General features: G+C 40.4%; 1 long non-coding RNA gene across 1 annotated transcript in view; it reads right to left on the bottom strand.

Moving 5' to 3' along the window:
• Positions 1-18,234, bottom strand: part of LOC149309696 (uncharacterized) — a 77,772-nt gene extending 59,538 nt beyond the window's left edge. The window contains exon 1 of the long non-coding RNA XR_016281844.1: positions 18,169-18,234. This is a non-coding gene — a long non-coding RNA (uncharacterized LOC149309696). The remainder of the gene's footprint in view (positions 1-18,168) is intronic.
• Between the last annotated feature and the right edge of the window lie 503 nt (positions 18,235-18,737).

The following is an 18,737-nucleotide window of genomic DNA, read 5'->3' as shown; positions in this document are numbered from 1 at the left end:
AGGGTTTCTTGTACATCCTCCTTTTCAATCTCAGTACATTTCAAAGAACTGAGGTAAAAGAGGAAGGTCTCTAACATTTTTTGACAGGATACAGATGGACAGATCTTTCTTGATTTTTGTGGCAAGCATAGGAATCTCAGGGGTGTGGATTTTCTGCCTTTGCCACAGCTATTAAGAAAACTCAGAAGCAGCAAATAAGCCCTTTGACAAGTAAGAGGCAGTGACCACTTTCCTTACCACCACCTTCAAGTTATTTACAAGTGTCAGACTAGCTGGGGGAAAACATGGGATGGTTGGCCTGATGTTACCAGATCCCATCTGATCTTGGAAGCTAATCAGGCTCATGCTTGGAATGGAGACAGCAAGGGGACACCAGGTGCTGTAGGCTATATTTAAAAGAAAGAAAATGGAAAACTTCTTCTGAATATACCTTGCTAAGAAAACTCTATGAAATACACGAGACTGCTATAAATCAACAGACAACTTGAAGGCACATATTTTTAATACTATTACCAAGACCAATCTTAATTTGTGCCCTTTCTACCTGTCATGGCCTGTGGTCCAAGTGTATGGGAGGGGGGACTTCATGCACAAATTTCAGGGTAAAGTTTCCCACTACACTCTTGTCACAAGCCATGTATGCTGTTCTGTCAAAATGATGGAAACTCTTTTTCAGAGAATCCAGATAAATATTAGCTTAACACTGTGATTACACCTGGAAAAAAATAACTTTGGAGATACTTATCACATGATGATGTCTCTGACCTTAGCTGTTGTGTCTCTAAACCACATTCAGAGTGTCCCTTTTAACTGATGAAGGAAACCTGTCAATGAACTGTCAATAGTGCAAGTGTTCAGGTGTGAAATGTTGCTGCCAGGACAATTGCGATATTGGCAGTCAGCAAGGATCGGTATCTCTTCCTCCCTCCCATCAACACCTTACTATTCCCAAGCAACCCAGTTACCTTCCCTGCTGCAATTTCTTTAATTCTTTTTTAAAAACCTTTTTACTAATGTCACTTTAGTAGAGATGTGGAATTGTCTGAGTTAAAAGAAAAATAAATTAAAATAAAATAAAGGAGGCTGCATTAAAGAGGACTGAGGAAGAAAGTCTGATGGCAGCAGCAGCAGCAGCAGCCGCAGTCATATAATTGCAAAGATGTGTGATACTGGGGCATGTTTTCATCCCCACAAACGCGACCACTGTGAAAATCCTCATGCTATAAAGCCCTGGGTGTGCCCTTTGTCACAGTCACAAGAACAAAGGAAGACGGGAAGCTTGTTGTTTCTTCTTTTGTGTGCCTTCAAGTTATTTCTGACTTATAGTGACCCTAAGGTGAAACTATCATGGGGTTTTCTTGGCCATTTTCAGAGAGGGTCAGCCATTGCCATCCTCTGAGGCTGAGAGAGTGTCTTGCCCAAGGTCATCCAGTGTATTTACATGGCCGAGCTGCTTTATATCAAATCAGACAATTGGGTCATCACATTTGGTATAGTTGAAACCAATGGGCAGTGGCTCTCAAGGGTTTCAGGCAAGTATCCCCCCCCCCCCCCAGTCATACCTATGATTAGGGACTGAATCTTGTATACACAAAGCACCTGGCAAAATCAATGTGCTATAGTAAACCAGGATATTTAACTCCAAAGAGTGAACATGTTAGATGGGGATTCTGGGAAGTATAATAATAATAATAAAAAGTATCATTTCCAAGCTCTGCCTGTGCCACAGTTTCAGAAGGAAGGGACAGAAATTTTTAATCCTTATGGTGAGGAGGAAACCATGCCTGAAACTACACGGGTCAATGTATGAACGAATTACAGAAAGCAGAGGTGTTGCTGAACAAAATTTCTAGCTGAAACTAGCTTGAAGAGCATTCTGTTCACACAGTCACCAACCAGTTGCGTGTGGGAAGTCTTCCAGGAGGAAATGAATGCAAATAGTAATAATAATAATAATAATAATAATAATAATAATAAATTTATTTATATTTCCCGCCTCTCCCTGCAGATCGAGGCAGGATTACAACCATTACAATGCATACAAAGTACAAATGCACCGTCAGTCTCACTTTCCATATATAAAGGCATACCTAGTTGGGATTTAAGTATTGGACTAAGACTCTAGAATGCCAGAGTTCAAATCCCTGCTTTGCCATGGAATTTCATTAGGTGACCTTGGGCAAGTCCCACACTCACGTCTCAGAAAAAGGCAATGCAAACCCTCTTTGAACAAATCTTCCCAAGAAAACCCTGTGGCTTCCTTGAGTGTATCCATCTGGATGCAGTCATCCTCTTTTCCAACTGACTTCTACCTTATCAAGCATTATTATCTTTCATAGTGAGTCATGTCTTCTCATGATATGGCCAAAGTACAACAGCCTCAGTTTTGTCATCTTGACTTCTAGAGGGAGAGTTCAGGTTTGCTTTGCTCTAGGACTCATTTACCGTATTTGTCTTTTTCGTAGTCCATGGTTTCCACAGAATTCTTCTTTAGCATTGCATTTCAGCTGAGTTGATTTTCCTCCTACTAGCTTTCTTCACTATCCAGCTTTCATAGCCATAAATAGAAATGAGAAATATGATGCCATGGACAATTCTAACTTTAGTATTAAATGATGTATCTTGACACTTCAGGATCTTGTCTAGTTCCTTCATAGCTGGTCTTCCAAATCCTAGTCTTCTTCTGATTTCTTCACTGCAGTCTCCATTCTGATTAATGACTGCAGAATCTTGAACTATTTCAGTGTCTTAATTGATTGTTTAAAATTATGTAAATCATATGTAAAACAATATTAATGTACACTAAATTCAGCTTGCAACACCTTGCACTGGCTATAAGACAGTAATAAGGAAAAGGCTGTGCCAACATTTATTCAACCTCCTCTTCTTTGTTCTTCCTACACCAAAAACCAGGCATTCTGACCTCAGTTGGATAGAGCTGTATTTTTCAAAAGACAAGCATTTTTCTTTCCTTTTGAAAATGCCAAATGATTTTTGGTGCACGATAACCTAACTGTGCTACAATAGAAGCATAATTAATATCATCAACTGAATGAATAAAAGGGAAGAAAAGCCTTTTTAAATACAATCCCTAAAAGCAAAAAAAGAAAAAGAAAAAAAGGGAAAGCTTGAGCTGCAGGTTAGAGTGGAATGAATTGCAATACAGCACAACTTGCAAACTCATTTCTCTTTCTCATATGCACTCTCTTGCGCGCGCGCGCGCGCGCGCACACACACACACACACACACACACAGAATCCTCCATAAGCCATGCCTAAAAAGCCTAGGCTCATATATTTAATTATCTGTACACAATTAACGTCCAGTTTAGAACCATTGTACTGAGAAATGAGAGCAAGGTTCTTATTTCATCACTTAAAATCAGAACGTTAATTTAAAATGTGATAAAGCAGCCAGCGGATACATTTGCACACAACAGTCAGCCAGATTGCTGGTAAATGGCAGCTTACTATGCAAGTCCATTCCCTCCTGCTCAGCTCCTCTCACTAGTGAGTACATGAATTGGACACTTCTTTTTTTGCCTAGAACTGCCTTAGAACCCAGACTCCTGCTCCCATGCCAGCCTGGAACCCTAAGTCCTTAAATGTTAACATAATTTAAATACTATATCTGCCAATGCTGAGAGCCTGTGGGGTGTTCTGGTTTGAGTGGTGAACTATGGCTGCATCTACATTGTAAAGTGGGGATCTAAACCCTGGTCTCCAGGGTCTGAAGCTCCTCTCATACTGCAGCATACTGCAGAAATAATGCAGCTTGACACTGCTTTAGCTGCCGCGGGTCAAAGCTAAGGAACCCTGGAATGTGTAGGAGATATTTAGCCTTTTCTACTGGACAGCTCTGGCCACAACAAACTACAAATCCCAGGATTCCATAGCATTGACCCATGGTAGTGTCAAACTACATTATTTCTGCAGTATGACAGGAGCTTCAGACTCTGGAGACTAGGGTTTGAATCCCTGCTCAGTCATGGAAGCCCACTGGGTGACCTTGTGCATGTCACACTTTCTCAGCCCCACATCAAGGCAGTGGCAAACCTCTACTGAACAATCTAAGCAAGAAACCTCTGTGATAGGTTAGCCTTAGGGTTACCATAAGTCGGAAATGACTTGATGGTACACAACAACAACCAGTGTCAGCAGCATTATTCAGGATGCTGCTTTGAACAAGCTGTACTCTAAGGAAGGGCTCCTTCCTCAAACTGCATATCTGGGAGGTGAGATGGACTGTGCAGAACTGCAATACAATGAAACAGAGGTGAGGGAGAGGAGGGATTTCCCTATCCAGTCCCCAAATCATTGGCTTAAAATAAACTGCCAGTCTCAACTTGCATCAGTGGAAACTTAGTAAATCAATACTTAAATATGTTCCATTGATTCAGTGGATTTGGTTCTGTGTGTGACTAATAACTGGATTTAAGTTGGGAGATCTGAAAGTTGGGAGATCTAAGCAAAGATGTCCCACGGTGCATCACTTTTGGTCCATTTACTCTGTGTGTGTGTGTGTGTGTGTGTGTGTGTATGTGCGCCTTCAAGTTGCCTGTCGACTACTGGCAACCCATGAATTTTATAAGCTGTTCTTAGGCAAGGTATACTTGAGAGGTGCTTTGCTGTGCTGTTTTGTAGTATTCTAATCCATTTATTATACGGATTGGAATATTGCAAAAAAAAAAAAAAAAAGCATGGGAAAGCAGGATAAAGTAACCAAGGTTGATGGAGTAACATTGTAGCAAAGACTGAGGCTATGTACTACTGGTTTGTAACTTCTAGCTGCTGTATGTAATAGAACATGTAAAACATGCCTAGGTTTTAAGTGATTTTCCTGATGGGAAAAATGAGGTGAAAAGTACAGCCTGCAGTCAGAGAAGCCCAGGAAGGGGCATGTTGATTCCTTAGGGTCCCAACCATAAGGGGAAAAACACCTTTTAAAACTCTGGTTCCTTTGATCCTGCAGCAGCCATCTTCCCTGATTTCTGCTGCTTTTTTCATCTCCTTTCTCTCTGTTTGTTCCCACTGTTATCCCCATGGCTCCATTTATGTGCACTGCACCCATCCATGCTGTATCTATGCATCCAACATCTCTAGAAACTATATTCCCAGACATATGGTCAGGAGAGGACCCTTGTCTTTCTTCTTACAACTCCCACCTTCACCAGCCTTGGAGACAGAGTTCTCCTTGTAGTTAATCTTACAAAAGCACCATTTCTGAGCTGAAGCTGCTGTTCTAGAATGCTGATCTTAAAGATCTAGATTGGGTGCTGTTATAAAATGACTAGAGGGACTTGGGGAGTACCTTGGCTTAGATTTCTAGCTTCAAAACAACAGCAATTACAAATGGAATATCATCTCTGTATTTTGTTTCACAGAGCAACTCAGATGGATATATCACAATTTGTACTGGGAAAACTAAGGGCAAGGGAGATAACTCTTTTACCATTGCTGTGGTCCTAATTGTCATGGACTGCCCTGGGCCTGACTTAGAGGCACAAAGGACTCAGACTCTGAAGACATGGAGGAGGCTGAGACAGGAGCAGATCTGGGGCTGCCTGGATCAGCACTCTCAGAGGAGGCTCAGGAAGCTGCAGAGGGAGAAACAGACTCTATGGACTCTAGACTGCAGGTGCTAGGACCTGTGGAGCAAAGACAGGTCAAGGAGACTTTGAGGCGTTCCTCCAGGCTAGAATCCAAGAGGAGACCTGATAAGTTTCTGTTGAGAGAAGCAGAAGTCTTTTAAAAGACCTCCAGCTGCAGAGATTCTTTGCAGCCAACAACCAGTCTTGCAGTTTTGTTGTTCCTTTGTTCCTTGCTCTTGGATTCAAGACTCTGGCTGTCTGACTTCTGGACTTGCTTCGTGACTATGCTCTTGCCTCTGCTCTTTGCTGTGACTGACTGACTGGTATTGTGTGACCTTTGGACTGGACTGTGGACATTTGAAGCAACATTTTATTATCCTATGATAAATGTTGGTTTTTAAAATGTTCCCCTACTAAAAAAAAAGGAGGATTCAGTCATGGTATAGGTGAGGAACTGCTGGCTATCTGTAGTTTCAGAGGGGATGTTTTTGTAAGTGTTCTAACTACATGGGAGTGCTCCTGATTCTTATCATACTTTAAAGTGAAGAAAGAAACCTTGGGAAAATACATTTTGAGAGTGTGGGAGGTCCTCTTTACATCCAGTTAGGTAATGAAAAACTTGACAATAAGTGCATGCAACAAATCAAGAGACAGAGCTTGGAAATGTTACTGAAAATGTGTAATGTGTTAGTGTTCATATTACCATTGTTTTGATGGTTATTTATTAGTAATGCATTAATAAAGCATAATATTAAATTAATTTTAAAGCCTTAAAAATAGTGGGTCAGACAACAGATCTTGGGAGCTATGAAAATGAGCCACTTTATTCTGCTTTGGTCAGAGCACACCTGGAATACTGTGTCCAGTTCTGGTCACCACAGCTCAAGAAGGATATTGACAAGCTGGGACATGTCCAGAGAAGGGCAACAAAAATGATCAATGGTCTGGAAACCAAGCTTTATGAGGAATGGCTTAGGTAAAGTCAAAGGCTTTAATGGCCAGCATCCATAGTTTTTTGTGGGTTTTTCAGGCTGTGTGGCCATGTTCTAGAAGAGTTTATTCCTGATGTTTCACCAGCATTTGTTAGGAACAATTATTTTACTGTTAAGAACTGTTTGACAGTGGAATAAACTGCCTCAGAGTTAGTGGAGAAGGAAGTGATTTGGCTGCATGTTTATAAGGACTAGTGTCAATGTTGGCACTAAAAGGGCAGGTGGTAATGAAGGAACATGTTGGAGAGCTCTTCCTCATTTGGTAGATCCCTGAAAGAGTGTAGTTTAGAATGAGAGCCAGTGTGGAGTAGTGGTTTGAGTGTTGGACTACAACTCTGGAGACCAGGGTTTGATTCTCCATTAGGCCGTGAAACCCACTGGGTGACCTTGGGAAAGTCACATGCTCTCAGCCTCAGAGGAAGGCAATGGCAAACCTGCTCTGAATAAATCATGTCAAGAAAACCACTTGAGAGGTTCACCTTAGAGTCACCATAAGTTAGAAATGACTTGAAGGCACACAACAACAAATGCTCTCTGTTAAGTCAATCACATTGATCTACATGGAATTAAGCTCCATTCCTTAGTTACCCATAGGAAGATATATATATTAGGAAATCTGCCTGCTGTGGCCTGGGTCAATACTGATGATTTTACTTACAATTTGAATGAAATGTGTCAGTGGCAGTATCTACAACCCTTTTCCACATCCATTTGCAAGCAACATGGACTAAAAACAGCAGTCCCCCTCCCCTGCAAAGGCAAAGTTTGATTCCAGAGTGCATTCACTGGGCCATGATTACAGAAGCTACTAGCCTCTTGCTATGGTCCCACGTTTGGTGACTCTGTGATCAATCATTTGGCTTCATCTAGCTTAACAGACAGAAAACACTGCATACTATATGGAAGAGGTGTAATACAGAGTGAGAGTAAGGGATCTGAATATAAGTGCTTTCCTTTAACACAGGGAGGTTCAGCAATATGGGAGGTGTAATGTTCGCCCAGTGGACTGATTTAAATCAAAGCAAAATTTGACATCATACTGTAAAACTGCTTTAAATCAGCAAGGGGGGAGGGGGAAGGCCAATTTGATACAGGATTTAAAATAAAAAAATCTTATTTATACTACTTTGTATGTTCCTTACACATTATTTTTCATTATTTTTTATAAGAAGCTTGGTAATTTTTTAATTTTTTTAAAACAGTCTGTATTTTAACACAACAGATTTTTATCCCACAGTTAGTCCTACTGCCCTAGTCCAAACTCTGATGCCACTTAACACTTACCACACCCACATAGACATTATACTTTGAGTTTTTGTATTAGTAGACAGATGTTTTGTCCTTTGGTAAATTAGTATCTCTATGGAGTATCCTTCCATACTTTGGTGCCTCCAACTGTTTTGGACCACAACAGCCATCATCCCTATCCAGCACCCCATTGTTTGTGGGCATTATACTCCAGTAAATTGGAGGGGGGGGGGGGGAGAGGTTGGAGAATGAAGCATTAGGCAGTCACTTTGTCACAACATAATAATTTCAGACCTGTGGCAAACTGAGCTTCACAGCATATGGGATAAGAAAATAAGTGTCTGAAAATAGAAGCAATTTAATATAACCTCACTTGAATTGTCATCTGTGCCATTTTTAGCCCGGCTAACCCAATTACAGACCCATTATGATACCAGATAGGCCTCTTAGTATAATTCAACTCTTGAAAGAGAAATCTCTGTACTCCATTCTCCCCACTTTTTCCATAGTATGTTCCACTAAAATTCAAAATGGTGTCATGTTCAGTGGAGAGATAACAAAAAGCCTTCTAAATACTGGAGTGAGGATAAAGGGACACAGAAGAGGTCACTGCTGAAATGTCATCAATCTGAATAAGCTTCCAGTAATTTGGTGAGAGATTGAGAATGGACAAAAGGAAGCACTTCACACAATGCATAATTAAACTATGAGGCTGTTAATAATGGTGCTTCCAGACTGAAGGTTCCTAACATTGACAATTAAAAGGAATTGTGCATGGTGCAACTAATCCATTTTTCCTCCTTAACAGATTTGTTATGGTCCACTTAAAAAGATGGAAAAACAAAGAGAAAACATGCATTTCCATGAATGAAGCAGTGCAATTGCTGAATAAAGCCTGGGGTACCCCCTGCCCCAACACACATATAGAGCAACATGTAGTGATGCCTGCCAGCTTCATTGGCCTTAAAAGGGGATTAGTCAAATTTATGGAAGACAAGGTTATCTGTGGCTATGGAGTCATGATGGATATATGCTACTTTCAAGATCACACGTAACATGGCACTCAATTCCAGTTGCTGGAGAACACAAGCGGAAGATTGCTACTATGCCGATGTCCTCTTAGTTGGCCATTATAAGAACAGAATGCTGGACCAGACAGACCTTTTGTCTGATTCAGTAGGAATCCTCTTATATTCTTAATGTCAGGCAAGTTAAAATTTTATATCAATTTTTGAAAGTTATGTACAAAATCAATGTGTGCAGGTAGCTGCACACCATTTCAGTGCCTTTTGCTTTCTCAGAGCCTCTGTTGGTAAGAAAAGGCAAGCGATGACCCAGGAGAGACCATACTGGTGGTGCACAACTGCACTATAGATTGTTTTCTCTCTAAACAGGTTGAGTACATACAGAGTTTGATATCTTTTATTCATCAAACAAATAATATTACTGACCTAAATCTTAGATTTTTGGTAGGTTATTTAAACTAGTGGTTTGTTGGTTTTTACTCAGTGTGTGGTAGTGGTTTGAAGGCTGGACTAGGACACTGGGAAATTAGGGTTTGATTCTCCGCTTGACCATAGTCATGTTGTTCAAGTTCAAGTTCAGACTGGCCATTTCATTCTTCTTTGTGTCACTGATTATGCATTGTACTAGATGCATACCAGATGTGCATCTCTGCCCATCCAAAAACCCATTGCTTTAGAATGCCCTCTAGTAAAATGGTGGTGGTGGTGAGTTTAGTACTCTATAGCTTTCTAGGTCATGTCTGTATAGGGCTATTTTTTCATCTTGTATGCATTTTCTGGGCATCTAATCTTTATCCATGAGGCCAAGCACCGCCAGTGCTACTTGCCTGCTTGCCATGGGCAAGTGTCACTCATGGGGGCACTATTTACTGCAGGTGATAACAGAAGCAGAAGCCATTTCTGATGTTTCTGTCCTTCTCTTGAGCTTTTATCAGAGCTGGCCATCCACCAAGAAGCTGCCTTGAAAGGTGATTAGCAGTAACACTGACTTCTACCACTTTCCTATGAAAAATTCTGCCATTATTTGCAATGCCTCCCTTAACTCTCACTGTGCTTTGCCGCATGGCAGCACAACATACCTCCTTGCCCTCCTTGCATATAAACTAGGGAAGTAGCAGATGCTGCTACTGCTTTAAGACTCGACAAGGCAAGTAGGGAGAAAGGGTATGTCTGGAGGGGAAAGGGTGAAGCAGCAGTAATACTGGGGGTGGACATAGGCTATCTGAAGGATCATATCCATGAACCCACATGAACCTTTCTGAGCTTTGTGATCTGCTCCAGACCCCACCACTTTCACAGCCATGGCTAAAGGGAACATGAGAGGAGGCCTTTTTGGTGGTTCCTCCTAGGTTTCAGATCAATCTTCTTATGGAGGTCAGACTGGATTCTTTCTTGTCCTTCTAGTCACAGGCAAGATCTCTTTTATTCTGATAAGCATTGGGAGCTGACTCTTTTAACAGAATGGCTTTTAATAACATGCTGCATTATTTTTGTTTCTTACCTTTTCAATGGATATGATTTTAACTGTTTAATCCTACAAATAAATCAAATTAAATAGTAACAATAATCTTTGGTATCTTTGTACCTACACTTTTTAAAAATCTGTAACTGCTTTGATTTCTGTGAGCCATGTTGAGTCCCAGAGCTGGACAAAAGAGATGGAAATTACTCAGTTCAAGTAATAAATATAAACTGTAGCTGGCATTTTCTTTCCACCTCAGGTGGTTGGAGACCTTTTGGCCTCTACAGAAGTAGGACAAGATCCCAGCCTTTCCTTTGGCCTTCCATGCTTTCTGGGGCTGCAACTACACTGCAGAATTAATGCTGTTTGACACTGCTTTAATTGCTATGGCTTAATGCTATGGAATTCTGGGATTTGTAGTTTTAAAGATATGTAGTCTTCTCTGCCAGTGAGTTCTGATGCCACAACAAACTACAAATCCAGAATTCCACAGGATGGAGCCATGATAATTATAGCAGTGTCAAGCTGCATTAAGTCTGCAGTGTAGCAGCAGCCTAGAAGGCATGAGGGAGATGAAGAGCCTACTCTCTTTGCAGAAGCTCCATAAAAAGGCAGAAACTGCACTGGGGTGGGGGAAGGACTAGCTGTTTATGTTCTTTGCCAAAGATTTCTGCAAGACTATTCCTATCCCTGAGGTTGCCAGTGGGATGAAGAGGAGACAAAGTATTCTATCACTTATAGGATGGAAAAGAGGAGAAATTTATCCCCACTTTTCCCTTCTTGAAGTTTTTTTTTTAAATCTCTTCACAGCTTGGAGAGATATGGGGCTTTCCTCACATCAAGATGTCTTCAAATAAGAAAAGAAACAGCATGCTGTTCTCCAGCTGCTTTTCATCTCAGCCACATGTATAGACTCCCACCCCCACAGCTTTGACAAAGGACTTGAGGAACAAAGATGCCATCTTTTCACTGTTGCGGCACTTTGGAATAGTTAAGAAAGAGGAAGACTCTTGCTTGTTCCTATCTTCTCTATACTACAACATAAAATAATCTTGTGTTCTTTCAAGACTCCTCTGCACATGATGGGGTGGGAGCAGAACAACTAGTGATGTCAATGGCTTGGCTACTAGGCCAACCTTGATATATCTCTCTAGCTTTACTTCGCGAACGAAGATTCAGGAAGGACTCATCCATGCTTTCTATCCTTCGAGCCTGTGCAATGGATTTTTCTGGTGGAGCGCAGCGTGCACAGAGCTGGCCTCACCCTTTAAACCAGAGGTCCGACTGCTGAGGCCTTGACAAGCATGGATGGTGGCAGCGAGGTTCTCGGGTCGTAGGTTTGATTAGAGTTTCCTTCTCTTAGGTGGTTGACCAAACATCTGCCCGGGTTTGGGATTAGAGTTTTCCTTCTCCTAGTATGGTTGCCATAAGGCTAGAGAGCCCATCCTGCCCTTTGGTGCTCTTAGTCAGACCCTTTGGTTGTGACCTGTCTGGCATGGGAGGCCCTACCAGTGGCTATTATACCACCGCCAGCATAGCTCACAATTTCATTAGGGTACGCAAGCCTCTCCCCCACAACAAGGGGGTGTCCTCTCCAACCTTAATATATACAGATACTTACATTCGGCAACCAGATATAATCACCTATGGATGCAAGGAATTACAGACTACATGTGACAGACATCACTGCTCCCCAAACATATGCTTTAACTCATCAGAAGACAAGTTTTGGGCAGCTTTTTCCAATGGGGATCTTCAGTGTCTTCTTTCATGTGCTTACATCTGGAGGACATGGTTGTACCACACCTTATAATTTCTTTAATATCACTGAAATCAATATCCAAATGGATCTTGTAGCATCTTTGAGACTAGCTGACAGAAAGAAGCTGGAAGCATGAGTTTTTGCAGACTTGAGCCTACTTCCTCAGACGCATGCAGTGGACTGGAGAGTCCAGAGACCTATATAAGCCTGTTGTGTATGGGAATGTCAGTTGAAATTCAAAACCTTGTGGGTATGGAGCTGAAGTGGCAACTTTGTAGGAGGACAAAGGCAAGACAAAGGATGTTGCCTAAAGCCAAGAAGAGTAGATAACCATATGAATGAGTACTGGAATGTAATGTGGGAACCAGAGAGGACATGTAATGAACTAGCCAAGGGAACTCCAATGAGGAGGGGGGGGGGGTTAGATAGTGTTGAAATGCCTAAAGCCAGCCCCTACAATCACCCCTCAATTTTGATATCAATTTAATATTAAAAAAGAAGCTGGGGTGGGTGACCCCACTGCGGAAACCTGGCCATACCATATTTGGAAATCCAGCTGTCACTAGCAACGAGGAAACAAGGGCACCCACTACAATGGGATCACCCAAAGACATCATCTTAATCCCTTTGTCAATGGAGGGCGATGATGGGATTCTGGCCAAAGAAGGTGGCTGTGTATACATAGACAAAGTACTCTTCTCAAGCAACACGAGTGTTTCCTTTGTGTGAGATATTCATGCCAATTGTCCGAACATTTCCTCAGTCTCTCAACCATTCTTCCCTTTTGGAAAAACAATTTAGCAGTGACGTAATCCATTCATTCTGTGTTTACTGCCCCGCAATATGATTTTTAGTATATAGACCACTGCCTGGACACTGGCAATGTGGTCTAGTCTGAAGCAGGACAGACACTCTGTTCAACTTCTGCCACACTACTCAATAAGCCAGCCTGCCCACTTGCCACAGTGGCTATTGAGTCATCTCCAACTCCAGACACTCTTTGACTGAAGCCAAGCTTCAGGATTGGTACGGTATTACCATTAGCAAAGCCTCCACTTTTCTCCTTCTTCTACCTTTACTACATTAGTTCTTGTGTGTGTGTGAGAGAGAGCATGTGTGCATGTGTGTTTTGATTCTTTATTAATAAAACTGAAAAACCTATTTGGAATTGCCTCTGGAATTTTGTATGATTTGGGATTGGTATAAAAAGGGTTAAGATCCCAGGCTGAACATTGCCCCAGTCAAAGGTATAATTCAGTAGAGCTAAATTAACTTCCCTATTGAATATTATTTATGGGTGCCTTCTCAGTAACTCAGCATTTTGGGTAACACTATTGCTATTCTCACACACATCCTTCTTATATAGGTCTGTCCCTGAACCCTCCACTCCATGCATCGAAGGAAGCAGACTCATGTCTACAAAAGCTCATTCTACCAGCTTCTTTCTTTCAGTAAGTCTCAAAGATGCTACAAGTTCCCTTTACATACTGATTTTCCAGGTTAACACAGCTATGACTTGGAGATCACTCTATCGTGTTCAGTAAAGTTCCAGCCAGTTCATACTTGCCAGGAGCTGTCCACAGTTCTGATCTGTGTTAGAGTTCCATGAACTTGACATGATTTTATTTATCTGGAGGATCAAAGTTGAGAACTCCTGAGTTTCCAAACTGAGTTTCCTATGTACGTTCTGAGCATTGGCCATACTAACTAGGACTTTGGGGAACTGAAGTCTAAACCATCTGGAGGCCCAAAAGCTGAGAACTTCTAGTGTAAACAATGCTGGGCTAGATCCAATCAAAGCTTCCTGTGTACTGTACTGTAAATTAATATCAGTGGTGGTTACACAGGATACACAATTGAAGGTAAAAGCCTCTCCCATTCCCCTGCAACTTCTACTAAGATTGCTGTTTTACTGCTAGTGTGAAAATGGCAGTTTCAGTCCCCCTCCCAGCTCTTTAGCAGGGCTACTGGGGAAAGTGGATGGAGTCACTTCAGGCTGAGTATGTAGGTGAAGCTCCCCTTCAAAGGATCATGTGAACTGTCTCCATCAAAATCATATAAAGCAGTCATAAATGCTTTGTCTGTGGTGGTCATTTCAGATATTTAAGTTACAATTCATCCCTTGCAGTCATGAAATTACTAAGAGTATTCTCCCTATCTTATGCAATTCTTGGCAAGGGAAATATTTCTGAGAAAGTAAGAATCAGACCTGTAAAAGGAGTGCATAGTTCATACTGGATCTTTTGCTGTCTGCCTCAGTCTTTCAAAGCATACAGCACAAAAGAGATAGAATTTACTGTTAAACCGTGTTTTAGTAAATTAGAATAATCAAAATACATATTCTCATTCATTATAACAATTCCTTATTATTTAGTACAACTCTACCATGAAATAATTCTGGTAAGTGAGCTACTTTTCAGGTTTCTATAGGAAACATGAAATAACCCAGTTTTACCAAATATAAGATACTGCAAATCTTACTTTAGTAAGAGTCCTTCTGCTTTCTGGCGGTACAGCAATAAGACAATGTCAGCAATTTGTTATTGTTTTAAGTTGAGGATAACTGTCTTTTTTCCATATTTGCATTATAGACTTTGACTGATAACATAAAAAGGTTTTTGATTCTTAGATAGTAAAAGAGGCCACTAGTGACCATGAATCTTTCTCTATGGTCTTCCTATTCAAAAGGCTATTATGGTTTTATTCATCTTAATCTTCTTCCCCCTTTGAGGCAAACCCAGGAGAAAGTACAAGGCAAATCAGAGTACACATATATGACTATTTGTTAAGTCTGACATGATGTGTTTTTGGTATACTTGTTAAATATGGTACTGAAACATTCAGTATGTGTACATGCCAGCACACATACAACCAAAGTTCAAAGATAAAAAAGACTTTCAATAGACAAGGTTTTACTCGTCCAAGGCACAGAAGGAGCAGGGGGAAACCATACGCAACAGAATGCTTTTAAAAAAACAACCTACAAAGAAATTTGCTGCAGGCATTCTACTCTGCATTTTAAAACAAATAAACAGATGTGGCGAAGCAGTGAATTTCTCTTTTTAAACTAGCCTGTCACACTAAATCTTGGAGGGAAGCCCTATCTGCATACTATATAAATGGGGAGTTATTTCTAATGTACCATTCACTTGTTACTTCTTAAAAACCGCCGTCCACCACCAGTGCAAGAAAAATAGCTAATTAGAACTGTATACTGTTTTTCTCAGTGACACTAAAATATACACTGTTCAACTCTTCTTTCTCTTTGCATAATTTAATATTTTTGCAGAGCAAATATTCTGAACATGAAAATTCACATTTATTTGTGCACAAGGTGTACTGCAATGTATTTCTTTCTCATTTTACTCCAGAAAGCATTTATTATTATAAAGTTGGTATTCTTCTCGTTACTATATATTCCATCTAAAAAGTCTGCAGTGAATAAAATGTTTCATCTATTAAGCAACCTCTTTAGCAATTAAAGAGTTAAAGATATAAAGAATAATAACAAAAGGAAGTCTTTCCTTTGTTTCCCACAGAACACAGGCTTTCGATAACAGGTGTGTCATACAAGCATAACATAAAATTCCCATGTTTATTCCTTTTCTTTCTGCAACATTCTCTACAGATTTGAGGGTGATACAATCAAGAGCTACTACTTCCACATCTTACTGAATTCCAGAATTCACTGTCTTTTACACATTTCTCCTTAAATCTTAGTTGTTGCAATAGATAAATGTATATCAAGAGATACTACATTTTGCACATAGTTAAATATAAAATACCCTCATGTTGCAAAGGCACATTACTTGTACCAAAATTCTCTACAAAGCAGGTGCTATTATAAAATGTAACCATAATACTAATAAGCATTAAAACTTTTAATTGTTCTCACCCCCAAGACTTCAGCAATCTGTCTTGGGGCATTCTTACCCTTACAGCGATATAAAGCCAGAGTAACACAAACTTTAAAAAAAAGCAACAACCTAAAGCCAAGATTATTTTGAGGAATAATAATTATCTATTTTTGCCCCAGTTTCTTCCTATCCTGAAAGGTATCACTGAATCTTTGTGAGTGGGATTCATCAGGAACAAAAGGATAATGCTAAGCGTAAAGCATTCATCCATGCCAAATGAAAGGATAATTTTGATATTCCTAGATTTATTAAATAAAAAGTTCCAGAGATAACAAAGGTTTTAAACCATATTTTTCAAAATCAGATCATCAGTGTAAAGTATACATTTGCCACTGCCCTGAAAGTCATAGCATTTAAATTCTGCTTTGAAATTCATCCACACATTGTAATATTGCCCATATCTTCTATGTTAAAGATAAATAACAACAATTTTTGCTCTCTGTAATTTTCTTATTCCAAAGGATGGATCCAATGTTTAACCTTCATTATTCTTACTAGTCCATTACAGCAGATGTTTGCCATAAAAATAGTACTGTACTTGAGCACCATGAATCCATGTTTAAATTATCCATCACTGAAAGTTATAATACAACACAATTTTACAACCACATTAAAAGAAGTGCATATTTTATTGTTGTATTTGTATATATAAATTGTTAACTTTCAAGCCAGTATTGTCCATGTATTTTGTATAAATCCAAACCATTTCTTGTGCACCATCCTTACATTTTATTTTATTTGTCTTAAGAAATATTACATTTCCAGGTATCTGATACACTACTAGTCTTGATTCAACAATACTGAGATGTTATAGTTAAGACCTGCATATCTAGTAAAATGCGTGCCATCAAACAAAGCATACATAGCTCATAGCTCTCCTATGCTTAATAACAATGCAGAAGTCTGGAAATTTAAAAATGTAAAGTAATCTCAAAATAAAGACTGCTGGAGTTCACAGAGAAGGCAAATACATTTGTTGCTGAGGTCACATCATCATTCTTACCAGGAGACATGGGAACAGTTTATGCCTATCAATGCCAAATAGGGAAGGAGGTATATGAATTAAGTGAATGGACCACCACAGCAGTTCCTTATTCTTTTAACAGTATGCTGATGGTTCCAATTAACAACACTGTGTGGACAACACAATGCAGCTATCTTTATACTGTATATGGTCAACTCCTGTGTCACCTTAGAGAAAGTAAGAAACACAGGTCATGCTCCTAGCAATTCTCCCTTGCTAGTATTTAATATACATCTCTAGAACTAAATGAAACCACAGAATGCTCCAAGACAAAAAGAATAACTGAATGCAATAGATTCCCCTTTATATGGTGGCATTCTTTGTAACAAAAGACTATTATTTAGTAGCCTGTATAGGAATGGAAATTGCTCGGCTCATTTCAAAGAAGTTATGCTATTGCCTTGTACAGTCCCAAAGTTCCAGCATTATTTTGTTGCTGCAGGGGACTGAAATGAGTCATGGAAACAGTTGCAGTGTTTTAAAACATGTCTCTTGACAATCTGTCCGGAAATGCATTCCGCTGCATTATAGTGCAAGCACACATGACAATGCTGCTAGCCAGCTGTGGACAAGCATAGACATTTACACCCACTGTTTGCCTTACATTCAGCCGACCCCCACCCACACTGTTAGCCCTACCCTGAATCATGCAAATAACGCTGCTGCACTATATTGTCTATGAGAAATTGGCGCTTAGAACAAAAGCTTTTGTTTAGCCAAGCTAAAGATTTGCGGTCCTAGGAAGTGTGAACTGGACTTTAAGAAGGCACAGTGCAACACGCTTTCTGAACTTTTATACCTACCTTTCTTTCTTTTCTAAAAAAGCAACCTATTGTCACCATTCTCTAATCCCAAGCAGCTAAAAGAAAGCATCCATGTCTCTTCAGAATAGATGCCAGAAAGAAGAGAGAAAGAGAGGGAGGGAGAGTTGACACAAACTGAAGCGCAAAATTTTCTTGCTTGGGTGGGGGCATAAGGGGTAATTTTCATTTCCAGGCATCCTCCGATTATGTGTGTCAAAGGACATGGAAGAGTACGGGCTCTTTTATGAGAGGTATTATTCCTCACCCTATGCCTGCCCCCCAACAGCAGAATGCATGCCCCAAACAGCCCCTTTTCAAATCAGGAGGAAGGAAGAAGGGGCTTACCTTTCATTGCCGGTAACAAAAGAAAGGACCTTCACTCTGTGTTGCTTCTGCACAGCAGATGCCTCTATAAAGAAAACACAAAGAGTAAAGTCAGCCTGGGAGGTGCACACAGAGGTGTACCGATTAAAACCCAGCATGCCCTTTTCAGGCACCAGGCTTAGTGGCTACGGGGCATGCCACCATCATCCTTCTTTTTCTTCCATCTCTCCCCCCCACCAACTCTGCATCACAGCAGGCTACTGTAGCCAGGAGACAGAGGTGCTTAAATTAGAAAACCACTGCCAGAGGAAATAAACAGGAACCACAGCAACCCCCTCGACCCCAGCAGCCATCAAATCCGGGAAGATACAGTACACATCTGTTTCACGAGGCCCCTTGGGAGCCTCCAACTCCAGCTACTTACCCTGTCTGCATTATTAATAGATGTTAATGGCTCCATTATATTGAAAAGGAGAAGCCCATCCCTTTCCTATAATATGGAAATCCAGAGTTGAGTGTGTGTGTTTTAATCACGAGACAGTAACCATCTCAAGTGGTCCTTCTATGGGGAGGAAAGTCACATTCCATCA

The sequence above is a fragment of the Sceloporus occidentalis genome, unplaced genomic scaffold, assembly GCF_023333645.1.
Source record: "Sceloporus occidentalis isolate IW3139 unplaced genomic scaffold, rSceOcc1.0.p SCAF_7, whole genome shotgun sequence".
Classification (NCBI taxonomy): domain Eukaryota; kingdom Metazoa; phylum Chordata; class Lepidosauria; order Squamata; family Phrynosomatidae; genus Sceloporus; species Sceloporus occidentalis.
The sequence above is the reverse complement of the archived record's forward strand: the minus strand, read 5'-3'. Positions and strand labels throughout refer to the sequence as shown.